The sequence below is a fragment of the Berghia stephanieae genome, chromosome 2, assembly GCF_034508935.2.
Source record: "Berghia stephanieae isolate SIO BIC M18660-M18661 chromosome 2, UCSD_Bste_1.3, whole genome shotgun sequence".
Lineage (NCBI taxonomy): Eukaryota > Metazoa > Mollusca > Gastropoda > Nudibranchia > Aeolidiidae > Berghia > Berghia stephanieae.
Window position 1 is genome coordinate 105,521,855 of NC_088361.1, and position 12,500 is coordinate 105,534,354.

The window sequence follows — 12,500 nt, forward strand, 5'->3', positions numbered from 1 at the left end:
TAGTAGTAGTATGTAGTGTGTAGTAGTGTAAGTAGTAGTAGTAGTGTTTAGATGTAGTAGTAGTAGTATAGTAGTGTAGTATAGTAGTAGTAGTGTAGTAGTAGTTGTGTTAGTAGTATAGTTTGTTGTGTAGTATAGTAGTGTAGTGTAGTTGTAGTAGTGTGTGTTAGTGTAGTAGTGTGTAGTAGTAGTAGTAGTGTAGTAGAGTAGTATAGTAGTTGTAGTATAGTAGTGTAGTGTAGTAGTAATAGTAGTAGTAGTAGTAGTAAGTAGTAGTTTGTGTAGTAAGTAAGTGTAGTATAGTAGTGTAGTAGTGTGTAGTAGTGTGTAGTGTAGTGTTAGTAGTAGTGTGTAGTAGTAGTAGTAGTATAGTGTAGTTGTAGTAGTAGTAGTTAGTAGTAGTGTAGTAGAGTAGTATAGTAGTAGTGTTGTAGTAGTGTTGTAGTAGTAGTGTAGTAGTAGTAGTGTAGTAGTGTAGTAAGTGTAGTATATATTAGTAGTTGTAGTAGTTGTAGTTGTGTTTAGTAGTGTGGGTAGTAGTTAGTAGTAGTATATGTAGTAGTAGTAGTAGTAGTAGTAGTGTGTAGTAGTGTGTAGTAGTAGTAGTTAGTAGTATGTGTAGTGTAGTGTAGTGTAGTATAGTGTAGTAGTAGTGTAGTAGTAGTAGTAGTAGTAGTGTATAGTAGTATAGTAGTAGTAGTAGTAGTAGTGTAGTTGTAGTATAGTAGTAGTGTAGTAGTAGTAGTAGTATAGTGTAGTAGTAGTGTGTAGTAGTAGTGTAGTAGGTAGTAGTGTAGTAGTAGTAGTAGTAGTGTAGTAGTAATAGTAGTAAGATGTAGTGTAGTAGTAGGTAGTGTAGTGTAGTAGTAGAGTAGTAGTAGTAGTGTAGTTAGGTAGTAGTAGTAGTAGTAGTATAGTATAGTAGTTGTGTGTATAGTATAGTAGTAGTATAGTAGTAGTAGTGTAGTAGTAGTTAGTAGTAGGAGTAGTAGTAGTAGTAGTAGTAGTGTTGTAGTAGTTAGTAGTAGTATTTAAGTGTAATGTAGTGAGTGTAGTAGTATGTAGTGTGTAGTGTAGTAGTAGTAGTATATGTAGTAGTAGTGTAGTAGTAGAAGTAGTGTATAGTAGTTGTAGTAGTAGTAGTTGTAGTAGTAGTAGTGTAGTGTTAGTAGTATAGTAGTTAGTAGTAGTAGTAGTAGTAGTGTAGTTGTATGTAGTAGTAGTTGTAGTGTTGTGTAGTGTAGTAGTAGTAGTGTAGTAGTAGTATTATATTGTAGTAGTATGTGGTAGTAGTATGTAGTATAGTGTGTAGTAGTAAGTAGTAGTTAGTAGTGTAGTGTGTAGTGTAGTAGTAGTAGTAGTATAGTAGTATGTAGTTAGTAGTGTGTAGTAGTAGTAGTAGTAGTAGTATGTAGTAGTAGTGTGTAGTGTGTAGTGTATAGTGTGTAATTGTAGTAGTATAGTATAGTATTTAGTGTAGTGTATAGTAGTAGTAGTAGTAGTAAGTAGTAGTAGTTGTAGTTAGTAGTATGTAGTGTAGTGTAGTAGTGTAGTAGTGTGTGTAGTAGTGTAGTTGTAGTAGTGTTAGTAGTATTGTGTAGTAGTATTGTAAGTGTAGTAGTAGTGTGTTGTAGTAGTGTGTAGTAGTAGTGTAGTGTAATAGTAGTAGTAGTGTAGTAGTAGTAATAGTAGTAGTAGTGGTAGTAGTAATAGTGTAAGTAGTGTGTAGTGATAGTAGTAATAGTAGTAGTAGTTGTAGTAGTAGTAATAGTAGTATGTAGTGGTAGTTAGTAGTATAGTGTAGTAGTAGTAGTGGTAGTAGTATAGTAGAGTTGTGTGTTAGTTAGTAGTATAGTAGTAGTGTGTAGTAGTAATAGTAGTAGTGTAGTAGTGTAGTGTTGTAGTAGTGTAGTTATAGTAGTAGTAGTAGTATAGTAGTAGGTATGTGTAGTTGTGTAGTAGTGTAGTGTGATGTAGTTAGTAGTAGTGTAGTAGTATAGTAGTATAGTGTGTAGTGTTGAGTATATAGTAGTAGTAGTAGTAGTGTAGTAGTAAGTATAGTAGTATAGTGTAGTGTAGTATAGTAGTAGTAGTGTAGTAGTAGTTAGTGTAGTGTAGTAGTATAGTAGTTGTATAGTATGTGTATGGTAGTAGTTGGTAGTAGTGTATAGTAGTAGTAGTAGTTGTAGTAGTTGTTGTAGTAGTGTAGTTAGTGTAGTAGTGTATAGTAGTTTTGTGTAGTAATAGTAGTAAGTAGTTGTGTAGTGTATGTAGTAGTGTGTAGTAGTTAGTAGTATAGTGTGGTAGATAGTGTAGTAGTGTGTGTAGTGTGTAGTAGTAGTAGTGTTATAGTAGTAGTAGTGTAGTGTGTGTAGATTAGTTAGTAGTAGTAAGTAGTAGTGTTAGTAGTAGTAGTGTGTAGTAGTATTGTAGTAGTAGTAGTAAGTAGTAGTAGTAGTAGTAGAGTGTAGTAGTATAGTAGTGTAGTTAGTATTATAGTAGTAGTAGTTAGTAGTAGTTGTAGTAGTTGTAGTATAGTAGTAGTAGTTGTAGTATAGTAGTAGTGTAGTGTGTAGTGTATGTAGTAGTAGTGTAGTAGTTAGTAGTTGTAGTGTAGTGTAGTTGTAGTGTAGTGTAGTGTAGTAGTGTATTAGGTATGTAGTAGTAGTGTAGTAGTATGTTAGTAGTAGTAGTAGTAGGTGTAGTAGTAGTAGTAGTAGTAGTGTAGTAGTAAGTAGTAGTAGTTGTAGTAGTAGTGAGTAGTAGTGGTAGTAGTAATAGTAGTAGTAGTGTAGTAGTGTAGTAGTAGTATGTAGTAGTAGTAGTGTAGTAGGTAGTAGTAGTTAGTAGTAGTGTGTAGTTAGTAGTATAGTAGTGTAGTGTAGTGTAGTAGTAGTAGTAGTAGTAGTAGTAATAGTAGTAGTAAATGGTAGTAGTAGTAGTTTGTAGTAGTGTGTAGTAGTAATAGTAGTTAGTAGTGGTAGTAAGGTAGTGTATAGTAGTAGTAGTGGTGTAGTATGTAGTAGTAGTGTAGTGTATAGTAGTAGTATGTAGTAGTAGTAGTTGTGTGTAGTAGTAGTAATAGTAGTGTAGTGTAGTTTGTGTTGTTGTATAGTAGTAGTAGTGGTAGTAGTATAGTTAGTAGTTAGTAGTGTATAGAATGTTATATAGTGTAGTAGTATGTAGTAGTAGTAGTGTAGTAGTGGTATAGTATAGTGTATGTAGTAGTGTGGTTGTATAGTAGTAGTGTGTAGTAGTTAGTATAGTGTAGTGTAGTAGTGTGTAGTAGTATAGTGTAGTAGTGTGTAGTAGTGTAGTAGTAATAGGTAGTAGTGGTGTAGTAATAGTATATAGTAGTAGTAGTGTGTAGTAATAGTGTGTAGTGGTAGTAGTAAAGTAGTAATGTAGTGTATGTTAGATAGTAGTAGTAGTGGTAGTAGTAATAGTAGTAATAGTAGTAATAGTAGTAATAGTAGTAGTAGTGGTAGTAGTAATAGTAGTAGTAGTGGTAGTAGTAATAGTAGTAATAGTAGTAATAGTAGTAGTAATTAATGTGCCCACCAGCTTTCCCCCATTTATACACATATTTTTAACTGGTCCCTCCAATGCGTTTCAATCCCTGAAATTTGGAAAACTTCGAAAATTATTCCTGTTCCAAAAAAAGAAAAACTTGAAACTATGAACGATCTCAGACCAGTTGCACTGACTTCAATAGTCATGAAATCTTTAGAAAAACTTGTTCTTGTTAAAATTAGGAATCAGTTTATGCCATTGAGTGATAGTCATCAATTTGCTTACAAACCAGGACGTGGCGTAGAGGATGCCATTTTGCTGTTTACAAACAACATCTACAGGCATCTAGATCACGCTAGGAGCTATTGCAGATTGCTTTTTGCAGATTTTTCTTCAGCGTTCAATACAATGCAACCTCAGTTGGTTGTTCAAAAATTGACTAGTCTGAATTTAAACAAGTATATAATTGCTTGGGTGCTCGAATTTCTTACGGAGAGAGCACAATATGTTCAATTAGGGCAAAACAAATCTTCCTGTATAACTACAAATACTGGCGCTCCTCAAGGTTGTGTATTGTCTCCTGTATTATTCACAATATACACGAATGACTGTAGAAGTCAAAACCTGAGTGTACCTTTAATAAAGTTTGCAGATGACACCGCTCTTCAAGGCCTCATAACAAATGGCAACGAAGTGGCTTATAGGCAAGAAATTGATAGATTTGTGTCTTGGTGTGATGCCCACCACCTAGAGCTTAACATAAGCAAGACAAAGGAGCTAGTGATTGACTTTAGGAGAGTGAAGGAACCGATAGAACCGTTAAAATTAAAGGACCAATTCGTCCAGCGAGTTCCTCACTACAAATACCTTGGTGTAACGATTGATGACAGGCTCAAGTGGGATGAACACTTGAAAATAATTAGGCATAAGATGTGCAGACGTACATATTTTTTATCGAAACTCTCTCAGTTTAGAATAGATAAAACCCTCTGCACATTATTTTATAGAGCAGTAATCGAAAGTGTTTTGTCATTTTGTATAACAGCTTGGGGAGGCAATTGCTTAGCAGTGGAAAGGAACAAAATAAATTCAAATATTAAAAAATCCATTAAACGCTATATAAATGATGTTGACGATGTAGATCTTTTATACGAGAAATTTTGTATAAATAAAATAACTAAAATATTAAATGACCAGTATCATCCACTAAGACCATCAATTATTATGTCAGAAAGAAGTGGTCGCCCTTTCTCTATTTCAACGAAAACAGAGAGAAACCGAAAATCTTTTCTGCCGTCCAGTATTAGGCTTTATAACAACAAGCAATAATCATTTTATATAATTATTTCTCATTTTTACTTTTTAAAAATATAAATATTAATTTATTAATTTATTTGTTTTGCAATCTTTTCAATTTTCAATTTATAGTGACAGTTTTAACTATTTTACAGTGTTGAAATTATTCATATTATAAAGCGCAGCTCTGGTTATAGAGCTGCTCCTTTTTTATATATATACATCCTATTTCCATTGTATTTTTATCTTATGTGTAAATTATAACACGTCTGTACAAAAAATTTCCTTTTTGGGATGCAATAAAGTATTATTATTATTATTATTATTATTATTATTATTATTAATAGTAGTAGTAGTGGTAGTAGTAATAGTAGTAGTAGTGGTAGTAGTAATAGTAGTAATAGTAGTAGTAGTGGTAGTAGTAATAGTAGTGGTAGTAGTAATAGTAGTAATAGTAGTAGTAGTTGTAGTAGTAATAGTAGTAGTAGTGGTAGTAGTAATAGTAGTAATAGTAGTAGTAGTGGTAGTAGTAATAGTAGTAATAGTAGTAGTAGTGGTGGTAGTAGTAATAGTAGTAATAGTAGTAGTAGTGGTAGTAGTAGAGTAGTAGTAATAGTAGTAGTAGTGGTAGTAGTAATAGTAGTAGTAGTGGTAGTAGTAATAGTAGTAATAGTAGTAGTAGTGGTAGTAGTAATAGTAGTAGTAGTGGTAGTAGTAATAGTAGTAGTAGTGGTAGTAGTAATAGTAGAAATAGTAATAATAGTAGTAGTAGTGGTAGTAGTAATAGTAGTAGTAGTGGTAGTAGTAATAGTAGTAATAGTAGTAATAGTAGTAGTAGTGGTAGTAGTAATAGTAGTAGTAGTGGTAGTAGTAATAGTAGGAATAGTAGTAGTAGTGGTAGTAGTAATAGTAGTAATAGTAGTAGTAGTGGTGTAGTAGTAATAGATATAGTAAAGTAAAGTAGTATAGTGGTAGTAGTAATAGTAGTAATAGTAGTAGTAGTGGTAGTAGTAATAGTAGTAATAGTAGTAGTAGTGGTAGTAGTAATTAGTAGTAATAGTAGTAGTAGTAGTAGGTAGTAGTATATAGTAGTAGTAATAGTGTGTAGTAGTAATAGTAGTAGTAGTGGTAGTAGTAATAGTAGTAGTAGTAGTAGTAGTAATAGTAGTAGTAGTGTATAGTAGTAGTATAGTAGTAGTAAGTGGTAGTAGTATATAGTAGTATAGTATAATATAGTAGTAGTAGTAATAGTAGTAATAGTAGTAATAGTAGTAGTAGTGGTAGTAGTAATAGTAGTAGTAGTGGTAGTAGTAATAGTAGTAGTAGTGGTAGTAGTAATAGTAGTAATAGTAGTAATAGTAGTAGTAGTGGTAGTAGTAATAGTAGTAGTAGTGGTAGTAGTAATAGTAGGAATAGTAGTAGTAGTGGTAGTAGTAATAGTAGTAATAGTAGTAGTAGTGGTGGTAGTAGTAATAATAGTAATAGTAGTAGTAGTGGTAGTAGTAATAATAGTAATAGTAGTAGTAGTGGTAGTAGTAATAGTAGTAGTAGTGGTAATAGTAATAGTAGTAATAGTAGTAGTAGTGGTAGTAGTAGTAGTAGTAGTAGTAATAGTAGTAGTAGTGGTAGTAGTAATAGTAGTAATAGTAGTAGTAGTGGTAGTAGTAATAGTAGTAATAGTAGTAGTAGTGGTAGTAGTAATAGTAGTAGTAGTGGTAGTAGTAATAGTAGTAGTAGTGGTAGTAGTAATAGTAGTAATAGTAGTAGTAGTGGTAGTAGTAATAGTAGTAATAGTAGTAGTAGTGGTAGTAGTAATAGTAGTAATAGTAGTAGTAGTGGTAGTAGTAATAGTAGTAATAGTAGTAGTAGTAGTGGTAGTAGTAATAGTAGTAATAGTGGTAGTAGTAATAGTAGTAGTAGTGGTAGTAGTAGTAGTAGTAGTAGTAGTAGTAGTAGTAGTAGTAGTAGTAGTAGTAGTAGTGGTAGTAGTAGTAATAGTAGTAATAGTAGTAGTAGTGGTAGTAGTAGTTTTAGTAGTAATACTAGTAGTAGTAGAAAAAAGAAGAATGAAGAAGAAGGCAAGGAGGAGGAGGAGGTGGTGTGGACAAGGAAGGCGTTAAGAAAGAGGAGTAAGAGTTGGGATAGGGGAGGAAGGAATAGATGATGAGAAAAAACCAATACATATAGATAATATCATTCAAATTCTAACATCGTTATCTGTTCATTCCCTGATAGGACTTTTCTGTAGTTTTTAGTATGAACTTCTCGACACGAAACTCATCATTGTTCAATTCATATTTTGTTTCCCTATCTTTCTTTATTCTTATACTCCCTCTCTCTCTCTCTCTCTCTCTCTCTCTCTCTCTCTCTCTCTCTCTCTCTCTCTCTCTCTCTCTCTCTCTCTCTCTCTCTCTCTCTTTTTTTTTAAATTTTTTATTTAAATCTGTCTCTCTATCTATCTATCTATCTATCTATCTATCTATCTATCTATCTATCCATCTATCTATCTATCTATCTATCTATCTATCTATCAATAACTATATGTATCTCTCTCTCAGACACACACACATACACACACACACACAGGCACTTTTTCTCTCTCTTTCTCTATCTTCCACTCCATGATCCATGTTTTGTTAATATCACTCATACATTTATTTCCTTCCTTTTTTATATCCCTCGACTCCTACTTTATTCCATGCTCTCGCGAGGTCATAACAATCAATCTCAAATTAAAACAATTAATTGATATTGAGATTTTGCAAAATAAATTCCATCCGGAATTTGATTTTATCCATACAAAATACGATTATTAGCTATGGCTTATTGCCTGTCATTGCTAGAGGCGATGATGTTATACAAAAGGCAAGCAATCAAATGGAATCGGGGAGACAGAATCATGAAATTAAAATGTGACATTTCCAGGATTCGTCCTTTCATTCTTGTTATTGTCTAATAACCCAATTATAACATTAATTATTCCAATGTTGTTTTGGTGTCTAATGAGCTTATAACGGGTGAGTTTTAACAGACGTGTACTTCTTCTTCTTCTTCTTCGTCTTGTGGAAACCTCCAATATTGTCGAGGATCACTCCACAGTTTGTAGTGTTTTTACATTTTAAACTTGCTAAAACTCTGCACATAATACTAAAACCACATAGATTAAAAAGTCACGTTGTGAACTCCAGCAATCGCGTGAAGGCATGTTGGCAACCGTTTTCAGCCACTTATTTGCAGGTCTGATGATCTGAATAGTTATGGACTCATTGTTGTACTGGAAATTCTCTCAAACCGACACAAAGTATTCTCCATCGCATCACAACAATGTTAAAACGAGCCCATAATTGCGTCCAGTAATCAGACCTGCAGGTACGTTCACGTTGATTTTAACCCAACCATAAGGATATGGGTCGCATCTCTTTATAGCGGATTGTTACGGGTTCTCCCCCCCCCCCCGCCCTTACGCCCCCCCCCCCCCGCCGTTACGCGCCCCCCCCCCCCGCCCTTACGCCCCCCCCCCCACCCCTACCATTACCACAACAATATATAGCTTATTCCATTCTGTATTGGGCTAAATGTACCTCGACAAAGAGCAGCAACCTATATAACTTCTGATAGCAAAGAGGAGAGAGCTTCGAGCCCAGCTTACAGCATATTTTTTTTTTTATATTGAGATAATAAATTAGCCTCTACCATCTAATTTTTGGTGATGCCTCGTTGCTAAGCTAAAAGCTGATTATACCAATACCCTTTTGAAGATAGAACCCACAACTACCAATAGATCTTTAAGAGAATTTAATCACTGTTTTGATTATCATAAAGATTGATAATAACATGACTGCGATTCAAATATAACATTGTTCTGTAGAAAAAATACACCCGAATCGGTAATAGTTAATATATACTCTAAAATGGCCCAAAATAAAAATTGATCAAGTCATGGAACGCGAGTCCCCCCCCCCCCCCCCCCCCCATCCCAAGAGCACTAAAGTCGATGTCAGATGGTATCGTATCGGTATCGAATCACGATCAGTTGAATGTAAATAGTGAGTATTAACAGTTAATCTGGGTGTAGAGTTTGTCGTCGGCATGATGGTGATGGTGATGATGATGATAATGATGATGATGATGATAATGATGATGGTGATGATGATGATGATAATGATGATGATGATGATGATGATGATGATGATGATGATGATGATGATGATGATGATGATGATGGTGATGATAATAATAATAATAATGGTGATGATGATGATGATGAGGAGGAGGAGGAGTAGGATGAGGAGGAGGAAGAGGAGGAGGAGGAGTAGGAGGAGGAGGAGGAGGAGGAGGAGGAGGAGCAGGAGGAGGATGAGGAGGAGGAATAAAAAATAAGAAGTGTCGTGCATTATCCTTCATTGACCATATTTCACGTTAATGTTTCCGTCCGTTACTAATTTTTTTCTCATTTCCTCCCAAAGCTATAGCGCCGGTCCTTTCCATCTCGTGCTCTCGTGTCAAGGGTCATTGCTTTCTCCGTCTCATCAATATTAATTGATGCAGATTATTTTCTCACGAATAAAATGGCCCCTGAAGCAAGACGCAATGCTTCGATTGTTGATGTATGCCCAGTCCGGAAACTAATTAAAGTTGCTGGCTGACCAGTGACTTTAAAACCTAGAAATTGCTTTGGTTCCCTCTCATGGTATTCTAAACTTCTCTTTTTTGAGGGGACAATTTCATTGATTTTTTAAAATGTTCAAATATAAGAATCCTGAGTCACGACAACAAATAACATACATAATGTGGCGTAGTTGCACACATATGTAATGGCTTGTGATCGTATAGTGTTTTTATGATAGATGGTAATGATATTTCTTTGCATTGTGTTGTAGATGTTAATAATGGCCAAAGAGTTCAAGAGCCGATGATGACAATTGAATGTACAACATCAAGACATTCAAATAAAAGTCCAGATCCCAAGTTTCATTTCTTACTGCTTTATTTGTTATGATAAATCCCAAATCCAAATCAAATAGCATGGTCATAGTTCAATCAGTTTCATAAATTCCAAATCCGTAAAATCAATCCAAATGTAAATTCATTTTGCCTTTGTAACCATTTTCAATATGAGTTGAATATTTTCTAAGTCCGTAAAATTCAATCAATGATGGTGAGCACAAAAGTTAACATGTGCAGCTCATAGTCCAGTCGAATACAGAATAAAAGAATGAAATATAGAATAGAAACACCCTGTTTTGAACCCTATCGTAAACTATCCCACAATTCTTTTTGGCCACTCCTACTGATTTTTGACATCCCAAATTAATATTCAAAACCTGCCTCTTCCAAGTAATAGCGAATCATACACAACTTGTATATTAAAAACAACAAGAATTTTCTCGAATATTACTATCAAACTCCGCCTCTTATGAAATAAAAGTATTTGATAAATGACCGCATTTTATGAATAAGAACCAAAAATAGCACCAACCTGTTGCTGATATCCGCTGAGTTTTATACGTATCCCCTGAGTTGCAACGACCGTGTTTTGTGGACACAACCGAGAATAAATGCAATCTCCTGCGGCTAATATTTTCCGTATTTTATTGTCATCTTTTTCTCAAAACTCTAGCGTAAATTTCTTGGATAAGCTTACTCTCTTACACAAAAACACTTGCAGAGAACTCGAGCGAGGCACCAAAGTAATGATCACATAAAATGGCGGTGACGTTCAAATCCATTACAGATGTGTGAATTTTATTTTTTTTAATCGTAAAAAAATCTGTCATTTTACGATTTCTGGTTTGCGTTAATCAAAATTTGAATAATTTCTCTTTATTTTCGCTAACATAATGTGCTAAGCTGTGCTGTCTGTTTCTCCGTAAACTATTTATCATTTCTTGTTAATTCCACACGTCTGGGACACCCTCTGTTTAATGCAAGTATGGGAAGGTATAGGGAATGAGATTAGCAGAACAGTAGCGTCCATTGATTGGACGTCACCCATAGTCTGTGACGTCACCGGCGGAAAAGTTATTAGAGAGAGAACGTCATGTTGGTTGTGCGCATGCGTCTCTCGTCCTCGCTTCCGGTGAAAGCGGCTTGAGACCCTTCAAAACCAAATTGACGTTTTCTCTGTCAGGTGACGTCAAATCAAGGGACGCTACTCTTCCGCTAATCTCATTCCCTATTAATGCAAGTATGGGAAGGTAATAGTGATATTTGATATTCAAGCGTCAACTGTTTGCAGATTATGTGAGTGTCTAAATAGGATTCAGTAGTCTGATGTCACGCCGCCCGGCAACGGCGACCATCTTGGTTCTAAACAAGGGAAATCATTCCTTTTTATTCTTCATGCTGGTTAGAACTTTTCATATGCCTTGTGATCAGAATGTATAAAAGTCAAAACATGATCAAATCTATGCTTTTTTTTCCTCTCTGGATACGCTTTTACGCTCGCCGGAGAACTATTTCATACGGGCGCCTGCCATTGTTCCGATAGTTTAGAGCCAGTGTTACAAAGTTACCATGGGTCATTAGGCTAGGAAGTGACGTTACGTTACGACTGTTGAAGAGTATTGTGATAAATATCTAGTCATGATTTTGAAAGACATTGCGACTTAGAATAGAAGCTGTTGTAATTCATTTAAACTATTTGTGCGGCTATGTGGTCTTGTGGTTTGACACTCGCTTTAGGATCGGAAGGTCCTGGGTTCGAGCCTCGCTCGGCGCATAGTTGAGTCCTTGGAGAAGGCTCTTTACATTGTCTCACCGTACTCAGGTGTAAAATGAGTACCTGGCCGTTAACAGCGTTGTCTCTGTCCCAAAAATTTGTAATATCGCCTAACAGGCGTCATGTCTCGTCCTACATGTTGTGTCGCTTTGAGCACGTTTAGTGGATATTGCGCTATATAAAAGCTCAAGTTATTCAATTCTTGAACCAGCATTTTGTGATTTAATTTTTTTTAATTTATAAGTGTATCGACCGCTGTGTACTTATTTGCTGGTTTGATAACCAAAATAGTTATGGACTCAATTTCTACACTCTCGTAAATTCAATTTTCAGTATCTAAATAATGATAATAATAATAATAATAATAATAATAATAATAATAATAATAATAATAATAATAATAATAATGATAATGATGATAATAATAATAATAATAATAATAATAATAATAATAATAATAATAATAATAATGATAATGATAATGATAATAATAATAATAATAATAATAACAATAATATTACTACTACTAATAATAATAATAACAATAATAATAATAATAATAATAATAATAATAATAATAATAATAATAGTCATAATAATAATTTAAAAAATATAATAATAGTATTAATAATAATGATAATGATAATAATAATAATAATAATAATAATGATAATAATAATAATAATAATAATAATAATAATAATAATAATAATAATAATAATAATAATAATAATAATAATAATAATAACAATAATAATATTAATAATAATAATAATGATAGTCATAATAATAATTTTAAAAATATAATAGTAGTATTAATAATAATGATAATGATGATGATGATAATAATAATAATAATAATAATAATAATAATAATAATAATAATAATAATAATAATAATAATAATCATGGTAATAATGATAATAATGATAATAATAATAATAATAATAATAACAATAATAATAATAAT

At 33.4% G+C, this 12,500-nt stretch overlaps 1 protein-coding gene across 2 annotated transcripts in view; it reads right to left on the reverse strand.

Annotated features, from left to right (window-relative positions):
• LOC144966149 (calcitonin gene-related peptide type 1 receptor-like) overlaps positions 1-12,500 on the reverse strand; it is a 230,998-nt gene that overhangs the window by 48,628 nt on the left and 169,870 nt on the right. The gene's annotated exons all lie outside the window — the stretch shown is intronic.